We start from the raw sequence: 11,435 nt of genomic DNA, 5'->3' as shown, positions 1-11,435 counted from the left end.
CTGACATACACAGCAGCAGGGAAGGGGCAGAGCGGACATGACAGACACTACCTACCCCAGAGCCAGCTTCCTTGAGCACACCTAGCCTGAGGTGAGGGCACAGGAATAAACCATGCGTCTTTCAGGCATAGGCGAGCAGCAATCAGATGAGCCTGGGGCTAGGCTCGGCTTCCTCCAGGAGGGTAGAGGTAGTGATGTTGATGAAACTCCTCCCCAGGACTGGTTTCTACGTACTGGCCTCAGTGTCCACCCAGGATCACACAAACAAGGTGGCAAGAAAAAGGAACATGGTTCCCCACACAAAGGGCAGGGCAAGAGCTCTTCATTGAACACAAATAACCACCTCCTTTCTAACATTTCCAGAGGCTGAGCAACCTTTCCCCAGATGCCACCTATAGGCAGCAAGAGAACACGGTTCACCTGTCCTGTGAGCATGCGCCACCACCTGGAATCTCAGAGCAGAGTGACAGCTGCCAAGCTAAGAGACAGCAGAGACATGGAGGCCCAGAGAGGCTGCAGGGCTGGGCGGAGTAGAGCTGCTCTCTGAGGCTGCTCTCTGGCTTTTGTTGCCATGTGCATGAGATGAAAAGAACCGCCAAAATCAGCTGGGTCCCCTACTCAGTATAGTTGGGTATACAGGCCTTCGTGAATACTGACTGAGCACTTGGATGAATGGGTGAATGGGAAGAAGGGGAGAAGGGTAGGTGGCTGGGTAGGTGGATGTGTAGGAAGCTGTATGGGAGGCGTATTGGTAAGTGGGTGTGGGAGGATATGTGGGTAGATGGAAGGGGATATTTAGGTACATGAACAGAGGGATGTGTGGGTGGTGGGGTAGGTGGGTATGGGAAAGATGAGTAGAAGGACAAAAGGAAGTTGATGGGTGGATAAATAGGTGAAAGGTAGATGGGTAAGGGGTGGATAAAAGATGGATGCATGGATAAATGGTTGGATAAATGGCACTCAATTTCTGGTTTCCAAGACTCCCCCCCCACCCCACATATCCTTGTTTCTAGCAATTGTTATTCATCTTTGCCTTCTAATCTGTTGAGCAGGACAGTGAATCTGATTCTTGCTCTAATTTGCATTTCACTGATTACTCAGGAGACGGAGTGATCTTTTCACGGCTGCTAGCCACTTGTGGATAAATGTTCATTGGGCAAGTTAGGTGCATTGATGAGGGGAGAAAGAGTATCAGGTCTCTATGCAGACCATGAAGTTCCATGACTGAGCTGGTTTGTGGGTACAGCTGCCGTGCTGTCAAGGGGGTTATTTATAATACACAATATGGTACAGAGTCAGACACCCAGGAAAAGAGACTATATTGGGCCTCTCACTTTCGCGTTTCCTTCTCTGTCATCGAACCCAGAGGGGGCGCACAGAGGATTGTTGCTCATTTTGAAGTCTGTTTCTTTCAGTTATCTCCTGCTGACTTCTTTTCAGGTGGAAGAACAGCAACCTTTTATTTTGCCCAGCAACCTTTTATACCTCTACTCCTTCTGTGGAGACCCACGGCCCCACACAAACATCCTTGTCAATTACAGAACACAAGGAAGTTCCGCTGTCAGTGGGGGAGTGAGGGCAGCTGGATCACAACAAATCTCTACTTTACCCCCAGGCCTATCACAAGGCAGACAAGGACAACGAGTGTTTACTCTCTTCTCCCTCACCCTACCCCCAGCGACTCATCTCCCTGCCTTCACTATCCACAGCCCTCAGACCAGGATGGACATTAGACCCTGTCCTTTATCTATGTAGTCTGCTTCAACAAGGGCCAGGGGGTTGGAGGATCTTTTGAAACATTTTCAAAGTAGCACTCCTAGGGGAGGCTGTTATTAGAGGCACTGTTGTTTCCTTTTAGTCGGATCCCTGGCTGGAAAGTCAAAAAGGCTGGGTCTCATTTTAGATCTACATCTAACTAGCCAAGAGGCAAAATATTTCTCTGGGAGCCACTTTCCCTCTCTGGGAAGAGGACCTGGAAATACATGGTGTTATTATTATTATTATTATTATTTTTTTTTGGATTTCGAGACAGGGTTTCTCCGTAGCTTTTTGGTTCCTGTCCTGGAACTAGCTCTTGTAGACCAGGCTGGCCTCGAACTCACAGAGATCTGCCTGCATCTGCCTCCGGAATATTATTTTAAGGTGTGCTGCTTTTGTTTGGGCTATATTTGTTTAACTCTGAGAAGCTGTGATTCTTTGCCTGCCTAAGATACCTGTTGGTCTACTAAAGTGCTGAATGGCCAATAGCAAGGCAGGAGCAAGGATAGGCGGGACTGGCAGGCAGAGAGGATACATAGAAGGATAAACAGAAAGAAGAGGAGCACCAAGAGAACAGGAGGGGAGGACATCAGGGGCCGGCCACCTAGCCAGCCATGGGATAAGAAATAAAGAAAGGTATACAGAAATAGAGAAAGATAAAAGTGCAGAGGAGAAAAGTAGTCAGGACAATTCAAGTTAAGAAAAGCTGGCAAGAAACAAGCCAAGGAAAGGCTGGGCAATATAAGTAAAACTAAGCCTCTGTGTATGTTTATTAGAAACTGGGTGGCAGGCCACCCAAAAAGGCCCAGAGAATAAAAAACAACAATAAAAAAAATCGCACAATACATAGGACCTTGGACTCAGGCACTAATGGGTTTGCCGGGAACCATAGTGAAAACTTCAGGCCCCAGGTTAAGGCAACATAGCTCAGAGGCCCCAGTAGTATATGGACAGCTGCTATCCCTCTCTTCCAATGCACCCTGGCACCTCTGAGACTGCTTGCTAACTCGAGTTAGAACTGTCCTTTCCCTGAGGCTATTACAGAATCCATGACCATCAGACCCACACTTGGGTCACAGCCTCGCAGGAAGAAATTAATCTGAAGCAGCAGTGCACCCTCCCAGTCAAACAGACCTGAGTCTGGTTTCAGTAGATACTCATGAGCCAGCACATGGTTCAGCGGAGAACTCACGGCCAAGCCTGACGGCCCTAGTTCTATCCCGGGAATCCTCTTGCTGGGAGGCGAGAGCTGACTCCCACAAGTTGCCCTCCGACTTCCACAGGCACACACTGGTACTTCACCGATTATCCCTAGACTTTCACGACTGTAAACATCAAAGACAGACCAATGTCATTTCTAGCTCAGACCACCAGGAGCAGCTTGCCGGAGTGACCTCCTCTGTCCCACGCATTTCCCCTTGCTTTCCCACGGACAGCCTGTCACAGCAGCAGCAGGCAGAAAGGCTATACCTGGGCCAGACACTGAGCTGACCGCTGAGCCTGAGTTACAGTAGACACAACCCTCTTCAGCTGTGTCTGCTTGTCCTGAAGCTTTGCGATGATCCCAAAGCTACACATTTATAACAGACACCTGTGCTTTGATTTTGCGAAAGGCTTTCATGGCCTAGCTATATAACAGCATGTTTCTGCCTTGGGATGCTGGGCAGTAGCGGGATCTGCAGCTGCTGGCCATCCCCACAGTTACAGGGGAGCTGGCCACGCTACAGCCCACATCACTAAGCTAGGTCTACTAGATTAGGCATATTCATGCATTTTGACTTGTAACAGTTTTATCAGGACATGATCACATGGGGAATGGAAAAGCATCTGTTTTGTGATAGACAATATTACCAGCCCCATTTTACACGGGGAATTGTGAGCCAGAGAAAGGAAGTCACCCACCTGAGGTTGAGATGAAAAGCAGACAGTACTCTCATAGGCAATTTGACTCCAATCAGCTTCTGTTGAGACCTACTATGTGCATGTGACAAAAATCACCACACAGAATCAATATATGGAACATGTGTGGTAGTATTTGTATTATGTCCAAAAATCAATTTCCCCCTTTTCCCCAGAAGCCAACAGGGGGTGGGGGAGCCATCACAGGACTATTTGAATCTTGTTTGTCAATATTCTTTATACCTGCCAAAGAGAACATTCAGTGATCGTACAAGGAGACGCTGCTCTGGGCACAATACCTCCTATTAGCGCTGAATCAATGGCTCCAGGCTTGGAGCAGGAGCATTGTGTCTTTTTTAAGGAAAGGAAAAGCTGTATCCTTTGAGGTTCGTGAGCCTGCTGATTGGGTTTTCATCCTATTGCGAGGTGTGCAGCGTCCCTCCCGCCCCATGGCAATCCCACACATCACCCAGCTGATAGAAAGACCAAGCTGTTGTGTGAGGCTTGAGTCTCCCTTTACAAATGGAGCAGGGGGTGGGAGGGGCCGGTCAGCAGGAGTGCTGGACAGGGGAGGGCTAGTACCCTCACTGCATAGCAAGCCCTGGGGAGCACAGTTGTTGTTTCTAGGAACACCAAAGCATGGTGCTTTAGAACACAGATTCCTGCCCAGAAGGCCTGGGATCAACTCCCACCACACAGGGGCTCTATAACCTGGGATTCATTGCCTAGTATCTCTGTGCCTCTTTCCCTGGGTTATATGAGAACTATAAGAGTTCACACAGTGCAGGCATCCTCCAATACCGTGGAAGACTGGATCCAGGACCTGCACAAGTACCAAATTACTTGGGCGTTCAGATGCCTCATATAAAATGCGGCCGTATTTACATAGTATTTACCCATGCACGTCCTGCTGAACACTTCAAACCCTCTTTGAAGTGAAGTGTTTATAAAGTGTACTCCGTGAGCTCTGTGAATAGCTTCTAAACTGTGCTGTGGTCAGATGGCAAGAACAGAACTCTGCACATTCAGGACCTGATGTGCTTCTTGTCATTTCCTTTTTGCAGTATGGGGGACTGAACTTGGGACTCCCTTTGTGAATATTACTGAACTGAGGCTGGTTGAGCCCACGGATGTAGGACCCACAGATTCGGGTGACTTCACGGCTACAGGGACTGACAGCATGTCCAGCAAGGACCAGGGCTTTGTTTACACTAGCCATTACTACAAGTTCAGATGACTCACAAGGCCTAATGTCCAGAAATGCAGAAGTCATGAAGCCGTGTGGGATTTCACTTCCCCGCTAAACATACCACTTTCTAAAAATAGTGTTGTGGTGGCCTTCTGGGACACAAAGCACCAAGGTGACGCTCCCTTCTCTCATCCAATCCCATCCATCCTCCGGGTCCCCTGAGATCCATGGCTGACTGTTCCAGCCCCAGAACCTCCATAGCCCAGCTGTTCTCTGATGACAGGGGAGCCATCCTGGCCCTTGCTTCTTTTCCTATCCCAATGTATCCTCCTACATGACCCCATCTTCCCCTGAGCTGAGCCCACACACTGGGATGCACACACTGGGGTGCATGTGGCCACCGCTCATCTTCAGCACAGCTCCCAGGTGTGGCCTCCAACTTTGGTGGACCTCTTCTGACATTGGCCAGTGCTCTGCTGAAGCACAGCTCAGCATGACTCCTGTTCCTGATCTGCCCTCCTACATCCCTCCTCCTTCCCCCCACCCCCCCACCCAAGAGGCACCATGGCTTGTGAGAAGCTGGGTACTTCTCACTCCAACTTTAGAATTAGCACACTGGCCTCACTTGCCCTGGAAACCTCCCCTTCAAGGTTCCAACTGGAGTGAGGAACCACTAGGCCTAGGGCTCAGGAGTCCTGTGGGCCTTTACCTGAAAGCCATCATTAAATACTCTATATTAAAATGTATAATGTATATCATTAAATTTTTGGACAAAGAAACAGAAAGTTCAAAAGCACCATGAAAAAGTCATTGATAGAATTAGCTTCTTCTCTCATCATTGTGACCAACTAACTGGCAAACAAAAAACTTCCACAAGGGTTGTTTGTGTCTCAGGGGATACAGCCCCGTGGGTGGGCATGGCCTCTTCAGTGGTGGTGGGAGCTTGCAGGGAAATTGATTCACATCTTGGCAGATCAGGAAGCAGAGTGCTTGGACAGGAACAACTTAGGCAGAAGCAGAGAGTTCAGGGTAGAAGCAGGGCCAGAAGTGGGACGAGGCTCTATTCTTCAAAGTCCAGCCCACTGCCTCACCTCCATCTGTCATACTTCCCAGTCCCAGTAGCTCCAGAACCTCTCAAGATAAAATCACTAGCCTGGGAGCCGTGTTCAGACACTGGCATCTGCGAGGGCACTTCAGAACGTAACAGGAGGTTTGCACAGTCCAGAGTTAGGCAAACCTAACAATATGGGTCTGTTGTTTTGAGAGACACGTTAGACACATGAGCTCAGCTACACCCACAGAGAGGAACAGTCACTACCACCGCCAGCTGGTAACACTAAGTGTGAGGTCCCCACTTTGTAATTTCGACACATAGGTCTGTGAAATAGACGGGCATAGATCCTGGTCATGGGAGACATTATGTATCAACTGGGCAAGGTATGGGAGACATTATGTATCAACTGGGCAAGGCTGTGATGATGTCCTGTTATCTGACTGAAATACCTCATGAGATGCTATAGTGAAGGTATTGTCTGGATGTGACTTAACATCTCAGTCAGTCTCTTTCAGGAAAGCTGATTACTCCTTCTGTGGAGACCCACCGGCCAGAAAGAACACAAACATCCTTGTCAATTACAGAACCCAAGGAAGTTCCGCTGTCAGTGGGGGAGTGAGGGCAGCTGGATCACATCAAATCTCTACTTTACCCTCAGGCCTTAACATCTCAGTCAGTCTCTTTCAGGAAAGCTGATTACTCTCCTTAATGCAGATGGAATTCATGTAGTCAGTTAAAGGGTTAAGAGCAAGCACCGAGGCTTTCCCAGAGGAGGAAGCATTGGGTCTTGAGATTTCCCCACGGAGGCTCTGGTCTGCTCATCAGCTCTCCTGTACATCATCCCACCTGTGTATTCGCCCCCTTAATCGTGAGCTCTACTGTTCATCAGCCCACCTCTGCATCATCAGTGCCGGTGCTATCAGCCCTACCCACACATTAGACTTCCTGGCCTGTCTGGCCGGTCCTGCAAATTGCAGATTCATGATTGCAACCATACCTGTTACTTGAATACTGCCCTAACGGAGCTCAGACTTGCCATATTCTATAGCAGCATGAGCTAATCCATTTGAAACTCTATCTCTCATCTATCTACCTACATACCTATCTCTGTCTGTCTATCCATCATCTATCTTTTTTGGTTTTTCGAGACAGGGTTTCTCTGTGGCTTTGGAGCCTGTCCTGGAACTAGCTCTGTAGACCAGGCTGGTCTCGAACTCACAGAGATCCGCCTGCCTCTGCCTCCCGAGTGCTGGGATTAAAGGCGTGCGCCACCACCGCCCGGCTCATCTATCTATCTTACTGGTTCTATTTCTCTGGAGAATTCTGAGTCTGAAAAGCAAAATGTCAGGGCTGCTCTGAGACCATCTGATGGAGCTACAGCAGACCAGATAGCAAAAGAAAAGAAGGAATGGCCACATTGCCACAGGGGCTCTGATCATTTTGGTGCACTCTTTTCTATTGCAATAGGCACTCCCCTAACAGAGGAGCACATTACAGCACCTTCTATGGCCTGCAAAGCGGACCCTGTGCTGACCCCAGATAGATCGGTCCCCCAGCCAGAGCAAGTAGATCCTGTGCCTGGCAGAGGCAAGGTCATAGACAGCAGAGCCAAGAACAGCCTGTGAGGAGAAACGGGGCATTGAGCCAACAGGAAGAGGTCAGTCTAGTGGCTAAGTTTTCTCACAGCAAGAGTGGCTGCACCCTGTTTGCAGTTGAGGAGTTGGGAGAGGGAGGGGGGTCCATGTGTAGGCTTATGTAAGCCATGGAGAAGAGATATGTTTGGCATCTAGAAGCTGGAACTCTACTCAGAGGTGACCATGAGAACACGAACTTCTTGGAAAATGTAATGGTTTGGCCTTCCCCATGGGAGGCAGGATAGCATGCTCGCAGAAACTTGAGTTAAACCCCGAGGGACAGCTGCTGCCACACTCTAAGAGATACAGATGGGAGAAGTTACGAGAAAGACATTTCACAGAGCAAGAACATGACAGTCCCCTTGCACAAGCCGCCTCATGGAAGACTGGATGCAGTGTAAGCACAGTGCTCTGCTCAGGCTGTTCTTGGAGCTCTGGTCACTTCCTTGACCCTGGCTTACTTCTAGCCTTCAATATTGTTGATGCTTTTGCCTGTCTTGGGAAGGTAGGCAAGGTGAATCAAGGGGTATTAGCTCTACCTTCATAGCCTCCCTGCCCCCTAAATGTCCTTTTCAGAACTGTGCTGGGAGGAGAGCAGAGTGCAGGGAAGGGTAGGCTGCTCTTGACTGACAGGTGGTTCAGGTCAAGAAAATGACGTATCATTTCCACCAGTCAGCAGACCATGGCGAGGCTCCATGTATCTAAGAGGCCACCAGCCCTCAGCCAGAGCAGGGCCAAGTGGCAACCAGAGGGACACTGGGAAGAGAGGCTAGAGCCTTGAGAACCGCAAATTCTTCAGCCTCTTCCAGGACCTAGGGTATTACAAGGCAGGCATTGGACAGATGAGAAACCTGAGACCCTGAAGCTAGAGTCGCTTTCCAAGGGCTGCAGGGAATAAACTGTTGAAAGGACTGGAATCCTTCATTCCTGTCCACCCTCTGGGCCAAGTGGAATAGGCAGTGGACAAATCTCCCAAGCTGCTGGCCTTACAGCCCCACCCCCTACTTAATCTTGCTGGCTACCAGTACAGCACATTGCTGTGGCATGCTAGTTCATATCATCTCTCCACCAGACTGGGCAGTTTATGATGATTACAAACATTTCTTGGATCTGGTAACTGGGAAGTTCAAGGTTGAGGGACTTCCCCCGTCTTCATATGCAGAGGACATTACATGGGAGAAAGTGAGGGAGCTTGTAAGCTCAGATCTCTCGTCTCAAAGCCACCAGTACCAACGTGGGGGTCCATCTTCATGACCTCATCTAATTCTAATGACCTCCCAAAAGCTGCCCTCTAAATAACCCCAGTCCACAGATGTGGGGATTATCTTAGCTAGGATCTCTATTGCTGTGATAAAGCACTAGAGGTTTATTTCATCTTACAGCTTGTAATTCCATCATTCAGAGACGTCAAGGCAAGAACCTGGAGGCAGGAACTGATCCATAGACCTTGAGGAATGCTACTTACTGGCTTGTCCCTCATGGCTTCCTCAGACTGCTTTCAGATAGCATCCAGCCCCATCTGCCAAGGGGTGGCACCACTCACAGGAGCTGAGCCCTCCCACATCAATCACCAATCAAGACTTGCCTACGGGCCAAGCCTATGAAGGTATTTTTTCTCAATTAAGAGTCCTTCTTCCCAGATGACCCTAACCTATGTCAAGCTGACATGAAAACTGGCCAGCATAATTAAGTTTCCAATACACGAACGTTGGGTACACAATCAAAACACTGCATGGTGACTGGCTTCTTTCCTTTGACACCCTCCTTTGTCCTCCCATCATCCAAGAAGAGTGCAGCCTTCCAAACACAGACAACTACTGGTGATTTGTTCTGCTCCTTTGGATCTTTACTCATTTTGGACTTTGGAGGCCTACCACCCAGCACCCAAATGAATCACACATGGGGACTTATCATTACTTATAAACACCCGGCCTTGATTTGACTTGTTTCTCGCCAGCTTCTCTTAAATTATCCCATCTATCTTTGGCCTCAGGGCTTTTGTCTCTATTCCTGTATACCGTTTCTTCCCTTCTTTCTCCATGTCTGGCTGGGTGGCTGGGTGGCTGGGTGGCTGGGTGACTGACCCCTGAAGTTCTCCTCCTTCCTCTCTCATTCCCAGATCCCTTTTCTCTCCCTGATTTCTCCTCATATTTATCCTCTCTGCCTTCCAACCCCACTTATTTCTCTCTCCTGCCTCACTGTTGGCTGTTCAGCTCTTTATTAGACCATCGGGTGTTTCAGACAGGCACAGTAACACAGCTTCACAGAGTTAAACAAAGGCAACATAAGCAAAAGTAACGCACCTTAAAATAATATTCCCCAACGGTCAACTCCTTTTCTAATGGGGAATTAGAAAAGGCTCTGCCTGGCCAGTGTGATCCCTCCTGCCCATAATCCTTAACCAACATCTTTCAGAAATGCCTCCAAGCCACTGGGCCTGCCATTTGCCCAATGAAGACCAAACCAAGACCCTGCCAGCCACACAGGACTCTCACTTCTACTGACCTGAGGTCTCAGGTTCCTGACCTCTGGGGACCCCAAGTCCAAGGCCTAATAAGTCACTACACAGCAAAGAGTCTGGCCCCCAAATCAAAAGAGGCTTTGTTCGGGCTCCTGTCACTGCAGGTGAGTGAACCGAATGGCTGTGGAGGCCCCTTCCAGCTCATGTCCTCTGGGGAGGCGCATCCTGTCCTAGTTCGGATTCCTATTGCTGTGAAGAGACACCTTGAGCATGGCAACTCTTATAAAGGAAAACATTTAACTGAGGCTGGCTTAGAGGTCAGAGGTTTGGTCCATTATCGACACGGCAAGAAACATGGCAGCATGCAGGCAGACATGGTGCTGGAGAAGCAATTGAGAGTCTTACAGAAGAGAAAGCGACGGTAGAACTTGGTCGGGCATCTGAGATTTCAAGGTCCATCCCCATAGTAATAGACGTCCTCCAACAAGGCCACCTCCGAACAGTGCCACTCCCTTCGGACTAAGCATTCAAAGACATGAGTCTATGGGGGCCATTCCTATTCACCCGCTTCCCATATTTTGGACTGAATGTGTGCCCCCCCCCCGACCCACGCAAGTCTACTGTAGAAGTCCTAACTGCCAAGGAAATGGAGTTGGAGGTGGAGCCTTCAGAAGGTAAGGATATCATATAGATGGCAACCTCACAAGAGGGTCACAAGAGGGTCAGTGCCTTTATAGCTTGCCTATGTGTGAGGACACAAGGGAATCAGTCTACAAACCAGAAGGTAGGTCCAGACCCAGGGACTGCTAGAACTTTCTTCTTGATCTTCTCAGCTCTAAAACCAAGAGCTAAATGTCTGTGGTTTAAACTCAGAGGCATTTTGATAGCACTGAGGCAGCCGTTCCCACCAATCCAGAAGAGAGCCCTCACAGGTAAACCAGTCTCGGCCTGGCCTCTTGACCCTGGTGACCCATTCTTCCATCGCCACAGCCCTCTATCTGCCTTCTCTCACCCGTAAGGGGACAGCTCCCTGTAGTCTCCCCCCCCACCTTCCTGACCCATAGTCTGCTCATCACCCTTACTTCATCCTGTGGTCTTGGTCTAGTAACTTGTCTCCCTATTAAGCTGCAGCAGTCAGTGTCTTCTTGCCCTCCCTGCACCCTCAATACATAAATTTATTGAGTTACTCAATAAATAAACTAGTATTAAATTCTACTGGTTACTGTCTTCCAAGCTCCTACAGGAGTCTAAAAAAGGTAGCAGCAGAGTCCTACTGTGTGAGGCTCCTGCGGTCCCTCTGTCCCTCACTCTTCCATGCCTCTTGCTTTGCAACTCCCATGCATCCAGGCACCCAGCAAACGCTTGCTAAGGCATGCTCTCTTCTGGGCACCCGTGGCTGTATTTTGCATGAGGTCCTGAGTATAGTAGTGTCTAGTGTTA

The sequence above is a fragment of the Microtus oregoni genome, unplaced genomic scaffold, assembly GCF_018167655.1.
Source record: "Microtus oregoni isolate MIOR12 unplaced genomic scaffold, Mior012 000062F_ref0000492, whole genome shotgun sequence".
Taxonomy (NCBI): domain Eukaryota; kingdom Metazoa; phylum Chordata; class Mammalia; order Rodentia; family Cricetidae; genus Microtus; species Microtus oregoni.
The sequence above is the reverse complement of the archived record's forward strand: the minus strand, read 5'-3'. Positions refer to the sequence as shown.